At 34.4% G+C, this 12,989-nt stretch overlaps 1 long non-coding RNA gene across 1 annotated transcript; it reads right to left on the bottom strand.

Annotated features, from left to right (window-relative positions):
• Nucleotides 1–8,143: 8,143 nt before the first annotated feature.
• On the bottom strand, nt 8,144–12,989 carry LOC141565710 (uncharacterized). The gene is made up of 3 exons (XR_012489099.1): nt 12,726–12,989; nt 12,306–12,395; nt 8,144–9,790 (listed from the first exon to the last, which is right to left on the bottom strand). It is a non-coding gene; the product is annotated as an uncharacterized LOC141565710 (long non-coding RNA).

A 12,989-nucleotide genomic window follows, 5' to 3' on the forward strand; every position in this document is an offset into this window, starting at 1 on the left:
CTGGTCGCACCCCAGGGTGGTCCTTGAGACTGCCTATAGTTTAAAATATTCATGCTTAGATATGGACTCTGCGTCAGAATACAAGGGATTCCTTTCATTGTGATTTGCCTTGATTTCTCTCTCCTTCATTTCTACTAATTAACTATCACAAATGTAAATTTGACATATGTTTGAATTTTTCTTGAATTTTCTTGAATGAATTCTTCATTTTAATCCCATGTAGTCAAAGTTTGTGAAAATATGAAGTCAGTAATATACATTTAACTTTCTTTTGCTTATGTTTGCATAAGCAAATTTTTGATTGAAATATTTTAAAGGCAAAGTAGAATGATGGAAAGAGTAATGAACTTGGGGAGCAGAGACTAGAGGCTCCAATACTTTGCTAAACATGTCACCATAAGCAGATCATCTAACCTTTCTGAAGCAGTTTCCACACCTGTAAAATGGGGATAATATTTGCACTGTCTACCTCACAGGGTAATGTAACTAAGTGTCTTTGTTAAAAATATAGTGAAAAATGCAGTTAGAAATTGGATTTTTTATATACAAAAAATGAATTTTTGTGCCATTAAAATTTTTTAAGCCTTATGGAATTTCAGGGAACAATAATGAAAATTAGTACAACTTTATTAGTTGTATTCACACTTAAGGTCTTCTATAATTTATATTGAAGGGGGAGGGGTATTTAAATTTTTTTACTAATTATTTTTTAATCATTTCCTCAGTTTAGGATTCATTATTTCCATGTTGTACAGCATTTAACTAAAATCATACAAAGTTAAACTAGAAGAACCCTAGAAATTTATTTAAATATCACCTTTCTTGTACATTCATAGAAGCACTAAGCTAAATCTAAAATTTTCTCTCTATTCCAGCAGAAACAGTGCAAAATAGGAGCTACCAGGCAACAGATAATAGACCTATGACCTCTAGATTACTTTCCAAGCCACTGGATCCTCATGTCAACATTGTACTTGAATCAAAGCACAGTTATTTAGGTCTTCTGAGAGGCGGTCTCACTTGTGGGCCTCATGTTGTCCAACAGCTTCATTCTGTCCGTCACACTCTTTATCATACAGGGAATCCAAATGTGGGTTGCATTTTGGGGCAAGAGAAACCCCAGAAAACAAAAAGCACAATGAACAATATTAACTTAGCTTTAAGTGATGAGGTGTTAACCACATTTGTATAAATAACATTTTCTCCAACCCCTGGATCATTACACTGCATTTCTAATGTAATCGGTTCATAAATATCAAAGCGGGAACACCACATTTGTATGGGGTCAGGCCCAACTGGAGTTCTGAATGGAGAGACAGCTGAGAGCTGTGTCCCAATGCGTGGGTGGCCTCTGCAGCTGTTGATCCATCCTTGAGCTGCTTGGGGGTTGCCTCTTTGCTCTTGCAGAACCAGAATTTGGCCTTAAGTCAATTCATCGCCCAGCTTGGAATTGATAGAAGCAATGGATTGACCTCAACTCTCAAAACTGCAGTGAAACAGCCAGACACAGCAGTGGCTGAAACATTGTACAGTACCAACACAATCTCAGTAACTTTTCTAAATGATGATGTTTAGTTTTGTTCAAAATGTGTTCCCTTAATGTGTTGCAGATACAAAACTGCATCCTTCTAGGATTCAAGGTAAGTATTGTCTGTGGTCTGTAAGTAGAGACAATTTACCACACCAATATTTTCCTTTAAATAAGAAGGAAATTGATTTCATATATGTAGTTGTGAAGGGAATTATAGATTCCATATTTACATCTGGCATTGATGGCAGTGGTAGTGATGTTTATTATTTTGTGTCATTTTTAGAACAAGATGTTTGTATACATTAGGTTTCCCCAGGAATTTTTGCCATAGGTAAATTACAAATGAAACCTTTGTATTTTTTAAATTGGTCAAAAAATAAAATGGAGAGTTATCACTGACTGTAATTTGAGGTTGTCTCCCATGTGTTCCTTTTTTCCTTCAGATAAAGTAATTTTTTGAAATCTCAAATCACTACTGAATAGTGCTTGGAAGGTGGTTCCCCTTCCTCTGATTTGATTTTAGATATTTATTTTAAAATTTTATTTATTTATTTTATCAAAAACTAGGGACAATTGGGTAATAAGAAATTTTTGATAGTGACCAAGAAATTACTCAGTCAACCTGAAAAATCAAGTCTAAGTCTTGAAGGGGGGAAAATATATCAGGACTCTTTATAAGTCATTGAATCAAAAAACAAAAAAATAATTTAAAGCTGCTTTTAAATTTTTCATCATTTATGAAGAAGGCAACCTTTTGACCTTTATTTTTGGGACTTTAACATTTAATTTATCCCTTTTTCTCACCCTTGACCACTTAAAAGTTGATACAGGAGATACAGTAATAGAAATTGACTTATAAGTACATAAATGATTTTATATTTTGTATAATCAGTTATGTAATTAATATGGGAAAGGCAATTTCATTCTTGTAAACTATTTTTGAATCACCTATATATAAGTATTATGATAAGACCCTAGGGAAATAATTGAGGTAATTAAGACATTTGTCCCTGTAGCGCATGGAGGCAATGGAGAGTTTGTTAAGAAAATACAAACTATACACATACTAGACAATGTTTTTGTACAATAACCATAATTCCGAATGTACTATTATAAAAGTGGGGGAGAATATAGTGTGTTTGGAATATAAAGAAACTATAGAAGTTGTAATATTGGAGATGAGTTTTGAAGGATAGGATTTTGAAGATACAAATAGAGAAGAGTACACTAGTTATAGAGAACAGCATTAATAAAGAGAGAAATCCAGGAAAATGATCTTGCCTCCAGTGTTCTTACCTTTCTTCAAAAATCAGGTTAGGTAGTATCATCTCCTGTGAAACCTTTACTAATTGTTCTATACATGGGACAATTAATAGCCTTCAGCATGGGACATGTCGCATACATATAGATATGTGTATGTATATGGCAATTCTCCAGTGGCAACTTAGGTGCAAAAACTGTCTTGGTTTTTGCCTTTGTACACCCATAACCTTGAACAGTGTCTTGAACATAAATGCTAGATAAATATTTGAATTTAATTGACATATATACACAATGATTGGTTTCTAATCCAGTTTGAAGCATGATGCTACTTATGGTTAGGTGGTAGGGTCTGATGTGGTAAAAAGGTAGGGAGTGGGGTGCCAGATTGTGGATGCCCTGAATATCTAGATAAGGAATGTTTGACTCAGTAGGCAAGAAGGGGCTTCTGAAGGGCTTTAAGCAGGAAAACCTAATCAAATCTAGTCATTAGGAATTCTATTGTCAATAGAGGGACTGAAAATGTTCAGACTTGTATTTCAGAAAGGTAGTATTGAAGACCTCTCTACCTATTTCCTAGCAAAGGAAATAGACAAGAAGATGTACAGAATGGGAAAAAGTATAGAGGCACAAATTGATGGGACTTGGTAACTAACAGGAGTTATATTTGACACAACTTGTTTCATCTTTCAGGTCAAAAGATCTGGTCATAGGCAACTGGAAGAATCGGTAGTATGGGACAGAAATAAGGAGAAATAGTCTACTTAGGGAAAAACATAGGCTCTGTTTGGGGCATGTTCAATTTTAAGATTCTACTGGGAAGGTCACAAGATCATCACTGAGGACTAGGAGAGACCTTAGAGTCCATTTTGTCTTAAGTCCTTCATTGAGGTAGTGAGAAGACAAAAGACATACAACTTATATCTGAGTCAGGATTTGAACTCCAGATCTTCTTGACTTTCTAGTGCTCTTGAATAGAAAAAGCAATACTATTACTTCACCAGACCCAATCCCTCCCCCACAAAAAAAAAAAAAAAAAAAAAAAAAAAAAAAAATCACTTCTGAGGATACTGTGGGAATAGAAAGGCACATTGAACAGTCTTGGAACTGAAGTTCCAAAAAACAAAAGCAGTTCTTGCCAAATCTGGCCTTTCTCAAGAGTTCCAAAAATTTCCAGATTTTGACCAAAAGAGCTCTAATAGGAAAATGTGCTTTATTTGGAGAATAGAATGTGGGTGTGAATCTTGCTCCTTCCACCTCAACAAGCCTGTTTCCTCATGCAAAAAATACAGAGTGCAATTAAGTATAAAATTCAGAGCATCCTCAAATACTAATATAGTGTCAAGAATTCTGTGTATTAGTTTAGAGAGACCTGATATTTCCTTTGCTTACTCTGAGAAATATACACATACAGACAGACAAACATGTATAGACAGATGCATCTATAAACATAAAAATATGCATATACACACCTATATGTATATATCACTTAGTACCATCCTTCAGATGACCTGATTTTATGGCCAACAGAACAAGCAAGGATAAGCAAGTGGAACACAGACTTTGTAAATAAGAAAACAACCTTTTATTGTACAAATTTACAATTTAGGACAATTTATGCCACCACACTTCCTATGTTATAAGCTAGTAATCATTATATAGCCATCTTTTGAAGTCTTATTTCACCAGATCATCATCTATATTTATATCACCAAAGTAATACAATTGAATTTTCTGGGAGTTCTGATATAAAGCTAATTACTATCATTACTGCAGTGATGTGCATTTATCTAATGAAAAATTACCAGCTTTAGTTGTTATTTTTGCATTGTACTAAAATAAAACATTGAAATTGCAGGTTAATATTTGAAGAACTGCCAATTAAATTTAGTCTATGCAGATTAAAACAATAAAGTTTTTTGCTATTAAGAATTTAGGTAACAAGCTTTTTTTCCCCTTATTCTGTCTATTTTACTCATTCATGTTAAAGTTTATTCTCTGTCAAAAAAGGATATTCCAAGCTTTGGAGATCATTTTAAATATAATATTCAAATAACTTATCATTGAGACAGGCCTGTGTTCTTTGTATGAGTTTTTTCTACTGCATACAGAAATTAAATTGTGTGATTTGGTGGCTAGATTAAGTCCTTGCAGTACTGGTTGTATAAGTATTTTTAGTTTTCTAAGTGTAGTTGAATGAAAGGAATATTTAATATGGAGCCAGAGAACCTGTGTTCAAATTCCAGCTCTGTTGCTCACTATTTGTGTGACTTTATGCAACTCATTTAACCTCTCAATTTCCTAATTCCCTACCCTCAACTCCCTCCAAACTTCCTTTGAGGGTCCCACCATATTTCCAATCCCCTGGATTTATAACCTCAAAGTCATACTATCTTCTCCTCCGCTGGCTTATATCTAATCTGTTTAGTGATTTCACTTTTCCAGCATCTCTCAAATGTATCCTCTTCTCTCCTATTGTTACTCCCCACACCCTGTACAAGTCCTCATTACCTATGCCTGAACTAGTTTAATAACTTGCTGATGGGGATGTCTGCTTCAAACCTCTCCCCTCTCCAATCTTTCCTCCATATAGACTCCAAAAATATTTTTCCTAATATGCAGGCCCAAACATGATAGTCTACCCCACCCCCAGCATCTGCCCCTCTCCCCTTTTTCTCTGACCACCAGTACCTCTCTGTCATCTCCAGGATCAAATGCAAAACCCTAGGTGTCCAAAGCTATATAAAACTGCCCCCCCCACACCTTTAACATCTTACATCATACCTCCTCCACATTCTGCTTAATATAACACAAGATTCCTTGCTGTTCCAAGAACAAAATCCTTCATTTCTTTGCTCTGGACTTTTTACTAACTGTACCCCAAGCTTAGAATGTTCTTAAATGATTTCTTTCATCAAATCCCAATTAAAATCCAATTTTAATCCAAAATCCTTCCCTAACCACTCAATGCTAGTGTTTTCCCCCTCTTAAATATTTGATTTTATCTTGTATATAACTTGTTTTCTATGAATTTGTTGTCTCCCCTTTTTTTATGTGTGTGTGTATACACACATATACATACAAATACTCACACGGATAAATAGTCCTTGATGGCTTTTTTATATTATTGTGTTTAGCACAGACCTTGGCATATGAGAGAGAGGGGGGTGGGTGGAGGGAGGGTGAGAGAGAGAGAAAAGGAGAGATGAATTACTTTGGCAGTCCAGTGAAGCTTAGGGACCTCTTCTCATAATAATGTTTTTAAATTTGTAAAATAAAATACATACAAAAAGAAATCAATTATATTGAAATATATTTATCTATCTATTTTTCTGTCTATCTACATAGTGTTAGATTAGATTGTCTCTATATTCCCTTCAAGCTCTTAATCTACGACCCCATGATCTATAAACCTCATAATACTTCTGTGTTGTTACCCTGCATCAGTTGAAGAGATTTTCACATAAGAAATTTTCTTTCCCACTGAAATCTAAGATTTAAACCAAAAATAACACTAGGAATAATTTTGACATTACAAATTTTGTAAACTAGCAATGATAAAATACATACAGTTTGGTTTGTGGGTCTTTTTAAATAATAATGTTACACTGTAGAGCCTATCACTTTTTTCCTCTAGGTGGCATGATTTAAGCTGTCATTGAATCAACTGTTTTCCCCCAAACCTATGAATGGCCAGTTTCTTCACACTCAGCAGGTCAGCTTTCAGTTGGTAAGATGCATTGCTAAAACTGGCTGTGCTGCAGCAATTCAGGTATTTACCTTGTTCAGGTAAAACCTTAGCCATTCCACTGTGAAAGATGAAGTGCTCTTTGAAGCAAAGAATTTGTGTAATTATCCCTAATAGCTATATCAAAACATTTGGCCAGGTGTCTTGGGATTTTTGTGTATCATGCTAGAGTAGGGGCTTCTGAATTTGGTAATGTCACTTTTTCGGTTTATTTGTTTGAGATTAAATCCTTAGCATCCTTTCTGAAAATTGCTGGCCAAGCCATTTGGGAAAATTATTCTCTTTGTATTTCATATTTGGCTATAACCAAAAACAATATAAAGAGGCCACAAATTGTAGAAATCCCAACCCCATCATTTTTTTAAAACAGGAAACATAAGTCTTTTCAATATTGTGAAGTAACTTCCCAGGTGTCCCTGGTTTTGTGAAGCAGTTACTGTTTAAAAAGGAAAGATCAACATGTAAAAAGACAGCATTATGGGGAGCTGAAAGCACCAAATGACAAACAAAAACACTCTGTTCTTTTTCTGTACCAGCACTAAAATGGGAAGGGGAAAGAGTCTGATTTTGCTTTTTGGAATCTTAATTGGTTGCTTGTTTTCTAAAATTTAATGATACTGCCGTTAGTACCTATTTCCCACTTAGTTGACACTTGCAAACTCTTGATAAGCCTCTTTCTGGCTTCATCCACCTCTACCTTCTCCAAGATGTTTTACACATGAATATCAAGAATCTTCAGGAATTTTCTCCTTTCCTGTCTTTGTTTTGACCCAGATTTACATTTATTCTAAAAGATGCAAGAAAAAAAAAAGGATGTTTTAAAAGTGTAATAAAGGTAGCAGTTTTTGTAGTATCTTTAGCACAAGGAATTATGAGGGGGGAGAAATTGCCAATATATTACTCTCAATCTAAGTTTCCATCTTACTATAATTCGTTACCATTTATCTTGAGATGGTCAGGAAGGTGTTGTCTGAGTACAATATCTCTAACATAGCAAGATGATGTCAAAATAATTGGAAAATAAATGTTTTGCATTCATCATCCCAAGCAAAAGTTCATCATTGAATCTTTCCATCTTTATACCATGTCCTGAAATAGTGCAAAAGTAAGAAATCATAGGTATAGATCCTTTTCAATCAATGGCAGAATTAGAACTCTTAGGCAATAAGAATTTAAATACCGTAGAAAATATATAAAGTAAAATTTTAAAAAGTAAACTCCATTTAATAAGAAATTGACTTATTTCACTGTTATATTTATAATTTGTTTTAATTTCAATTTATCAAATATTTAGTATTGTATTCCAGACTGGAGACAAATAAGCGCAAAAATAACAATAACAACCCAATTCTGTCTTCAAGCAGATTATGTTTTGTTGAGAAACGTACAGAGAAAGTGTAAATGAAATATAAAATACTTTGGGATTAAAACAATCTACAATTAAGATTGTTTAATTTTATTGAGAAGATAGGGTCTTATTATAAAGGAGAAACTGAATTTGGAAGGTGCAAAAAATTTTTTTAGTTGAATAAACCAAAATACAGGAAAAGGAATTTGAGAAAAAGTTAAACTATTCATTAAAATTCTTTTTTTTTAATTAAATCTTTTTATTTTTCAAAATGTATGCATAGATAATTCTTTAACATTAAGCCTTGCAAAACCTTGTGTTCCAATTTTTCCCCTTTCCCCTACTCCTCCCCTAGATGGCAAATAGTCCAATATATATTAAACATGGTAGAAATAGGTTAAATCCAATATATATATATACATATTAATACAGTTATTTTGCTGCAGGAGAAAAATCAAATCAAACCAGAAAAAATGAGAAAGAAAATAGAATACAAGCAAACAACAACAAAAAGAGTGAAAATGCTTTGTTGTGACCCACACTCAGTCCCCATAGTCTTCTCTCTGGGTGTAGATGGCTCTCTTTATCACAAGACCATTGGTCTGAATCACCTTATGGTTGAAGAATGCCATGTCTACCAGAATTGATCATATAATCTTGTTGCCGTGTACAATGATCTCTTGGTTCTGCTCATTTCACTTAACATCGATTCATGTAAGCCTCTCTGAAATCATCCTGCTGATTGTCTTTTATAGAACAATAATATTCAATAACATGTATATACCATAACTTATTCAGCCATTTTCCAACTGACAGATATCCTTTCAGTTTCCAGTTTCTTGCCACCTCAAAAAGGGCTGCCACAAACATTTTTGACAAAACATTTTTACCTAATATGGAAATAATAATTTAGCATATTATTTGTAACAGTTTTAAGTTAATGGGACAAGTAGAGAGGAAAATAGTGACCAGTGTTAACATAATCTGAAGGCTCATAGAAGCACTTTGGGCCTTCTAATAGCAAACCTGGAGTATATTCTTTACTGGTAAGTACTTTGATGAGTGAAGACCTGGAAATTAGTGTAGCAGAGTGATGAGCAGTATGGGAGTATCACTGGCACCCCAATAAGTAGTTAGGGGAGAGGATATATAGCCAGAAAACCTGGATTCAAATCTTGCATTTGAATGGGAGCAGGTAACTTTCATTTTTTCTGAGCTTTGGTTATTCTGTGTAAAATGCTGGCTGGTACCAAATAATATTTACATTCCATCTAGTTCTAAATCTAGGATCTTATGATATGTTTAGTTGGATTCTACTTGCTAACTTCTTTCCTTTTCCTTGCTTGAGGGCTTCCTATGTTCCTTGGGTGATCTGAATCAAGTGGCCTCTAAAATAACGAATCATCAATATAAAGGTTGTTCTCTTCTCTGAATGGTCAGTTTTCTCTTTTATATAAGGATTGCTCTAAGCTTTTGTTTTTAGGTGGAACAATAATTCCAATATCTTTGATCTCTAATTGTTAGGCAGAAAAAAAAAAGACAAGATATGAAATGATATCTCTGTATGTGCCAAGGCAACTATGTTAATAGAATATATTACACAATCTATAAATCCTAATGAAAGGTGTAGCAGATAAAATGCACCAAGCATTCCCATATATTATTATCTCTAATAAAAAGGTATACCCGAGGAATGGGTTTGCATACTCCAAAAGTCATACTTCTATTTTTTGGGAAAATATCAGATCTGCTTTCCTTTGCATCATTTACCTCTTCCAATCCTTTTACCTTATCTTGCATCTCCCTCTTCTTAGTTCTCTTCAGTGAAGACTCTACTCTTAGTCTTGTTCTCTTTCCCAGCAACCAAATGTCAAATATTTGTATTGCTAAATGGGTTATTGACCTTCAGAAGTGAGAGAGAGGGAGAGGGGGGTAATTGAGAATATGACCATAATACATTGCTCACCACCTCCTTAAAAGATTTGATTATTTTCCCATAATCAGTTATTATTACTCCTGACACTCATGTGTCATGGTACTAAATACTTTGCTACAGGTTTTGTTTTCATGCACTTCACCTAATTTACTAGTAGACTATGAGTGGAAAACTTCGGGCCCAGAGGCTAATATGTCTCTCAGTGGGAAAATGTTCTGTGGATTGTGAGGATTTCCCCGTTGGGGCAGTTTTGAACATCCCATTCACCATGAGCCTCTTATTAAGAAATAGAGTACTTTCAGACTTCTGAAGAATTACTAACAAGCTAATCATAATTTTAAAGGGTAGCAGTCACTTGCTCAGACTCTCACAACCCAGCTTTCACAACCTTACCTATAAATCCTTAAACCTATTTTTTAAAAGGCCTGTTCTTTCCTGCTGTCCCCTGTCCCTATGGCCTGCCTTTTCCTCTAGCCCCTTTCTTTCCTCCTTACCATCTTTCATATTACCCCACTGTTTCCCCTATTAGACTAGAGAATCTCTGAGATGACTATTTGCCTTTTGGGGGGTATTTTCACTTTGTAGCACATAGTAGTTACATAATAAATGGTTTTGATTTGATTCTACTCTAACCATCCTTTAATTGGCTGCAATATAGAATTGAAATACATTCTAGTATTTATTTATGAAACAGTCTTATATGTATAAAATAATCTTATTTTTTAAATGGTAAACAGAATGTCATTTTTCTAAGAAAAAGTCATTTTTTTTAACTTGTTGTGATTCTTAATTGTTTTTTTTCCCCCCTATAAAATTAGTCATAGTGACCTTAGGGAAAAAATAACTTTTCTCATACATTTAGACCATACACACACACACACACACACACACACACACACACACACACACACACACACACACACACACACAAACACACACATAAAAGGAAAAAAATCACAAAAACAATTTCATTTTAAATTTAATATTCTACAAGCTGAAAAGTTTTCCTATAGATAGCAATGCATAGGAAATTGATAATATAGTGATATTTTAATTGTTCTTCAACTGAACTTTCTTCCTACAGCATACAGTAGGTTTGAAAATGCTTTTCAGTTAAGCAACTGACAAGCAGTTTGGAATAGTAGATAGAATCAAATGAGATAATGCTTTGTAAACATTAAAGTGCTATGTAAATGTTAAAACTAGCATTATTAGGATAATTTTCAAGCAAGAATTTAAGACTACCTAGTATTTTGCATAGTGTTTGGTATATAGTAGGCACTTAATATATATTTATTGATTGATTTTTTTTGTCTTCTCACTTTAAAGGATTATCTCTAGTCTTTTGCATTTTTTAGATGACAAGATCTATAAGAAAATTTAATTAGTTCAGTAGTTTAATAATTTCCCCCCCAATCTCTTTAAAATCACTATGGGATTACAAATGAAATTGATCTTTTGTTAGCATTAAGAAGCACCCATCAGTTCACCAGCTCCTCTCCCTCCCAGATCCATAAGGTTAATGCTGAAAAATAGCAATAAGTATTTGTTTTGACATCAAACATTTGATTAGTTTGTTGTAGGAATTCCAGAAGACCTAAGTGAATGGTACCATTTAATGAGTAGGCTAAAGTTAGTGGCTGAAACAGCTGCAACCTCCTGCACTCTGATGTGGAAAACAAAGAATTCAGTTTCAAGTTAAGTTACAAGAGATTTAAATCTTTACTGTTTTTCAGGATTTTAATGGTAAGCTAGCATCCTACTCTGGGTATTTTCTAATTCTTTCTGTGGACACAGATACATCCATGGTCATTGGATTTTTTTCTACCTGGATACTCAGCAAACCACAAGCAAAGTTGGGGGGAGGAGGTGACACTGAAAGCCATTGTTATAGATACATTTATTAAATGCTTACTGTGTGCCAGGTACTGTTTTAAACACTGGGGATACTTATAGAAACAAGCAAGGCAGTCACTTCCATCCAGGAACTTGTATTTTAATGTGGGAGAAGGATACTGGAAGTGAAGGGAAGGGAAACTAAATAAGGGCATGATAAAGAGAGAGCTGGGAAGTTGTCTAGAGCTCCAAGAAAGGCAAGGCACAAATTGCATATCAGGGTCAAGAGATTCAGGGACTGGGATCAGATGGAATGAAGATGGTGGACAAGAGTGGGTACTTAATAAAAACAATTAAATGATGGGGCACTCCATTTATTTTTAATATTAACCTTTTCAACAGATGAAATAAATGAATGAGATAGTACCTCATTATATGCTTTATCTAATTTAATTGAGTTACCAATTTTGGAAAAAACACTTTTGGATACCAGGGATCTTTTCAGTAGATGTCTCCCTATTGGTAATAATGAGCAAGTATTCACAAGTGAAACTAAATGTCATTGTTTTTCATTTATCTTTACTCAGCTTGATGGTTTCCTCATTTTATTCAGAAAATGAAGAAGTCAATATCCTATGACTGTTACCTGAAAATTATAGAGGTTGAAATAGCCACGGAGCCATGAATTTAGATACAATTTTCTTCAGAAAATAAATGTGGTATTTTCACTCTGAGACTGAGAAATAGAGATTGGTTTAATAGAAAGAAAAGAGATCTCTCAATGAGAGGTTCTGAACCAATAGATGAGAATCTGCTTATAGGTTGTGGAGTCTTTCTTTCATAAAATATCTCCAGGATGGTTGCCATACTTCTTTTCTCTACTGCTCCCGGCCCTCTGATTTACTGGGCTTCCCAGCAGGGAGTAGGTAACAACAAGATGAAGCACCCTCACCCCTGTTTTACTAAAGGACTTTACTCTCAGCCCTATCCTGACAGGTGCTATTAACTTCCCTATTTTACAGAAGTTGACAGAAGTAACAGAAATTGAGAGAAATTAATGACTTACCTAAGGTCTTACAGCTAGTGCCTGAGGAATATTCAAATAGTCTTTCTGACTCCAACTTTAGTACTCTTGCCCATGTACTAGATATTTAATCCATGCTTGTTGATTGATTGTGTGGTCACAAAACATTATTGCCAGTGCCAAAATAGACCCCCTTTTCCCAAAGCAACTACTCACATTTTAAAGCCTTATGACCTTAACATACTGAAAGGATTATTGTTTCTTGGTTGCCTCTCTTGAACTGCCTACCGATCTCAGTCTCCTCTC

This window comes from Sminthopsis crassicaudata, chromosome 4 (genome assembly GCF_048593235.1).
Source record: "Sminthopsis crassicaudata isolate SCR6 chromosome 4, ASM4859323v1, whole genome shotgun sequence".
NCBI lineage: Eukaryota > Metazoa > Chordata > Mammalia > Dasyuromorphia > Dasyuridae > Sminthopsis > Sminthopsis crassicaudata.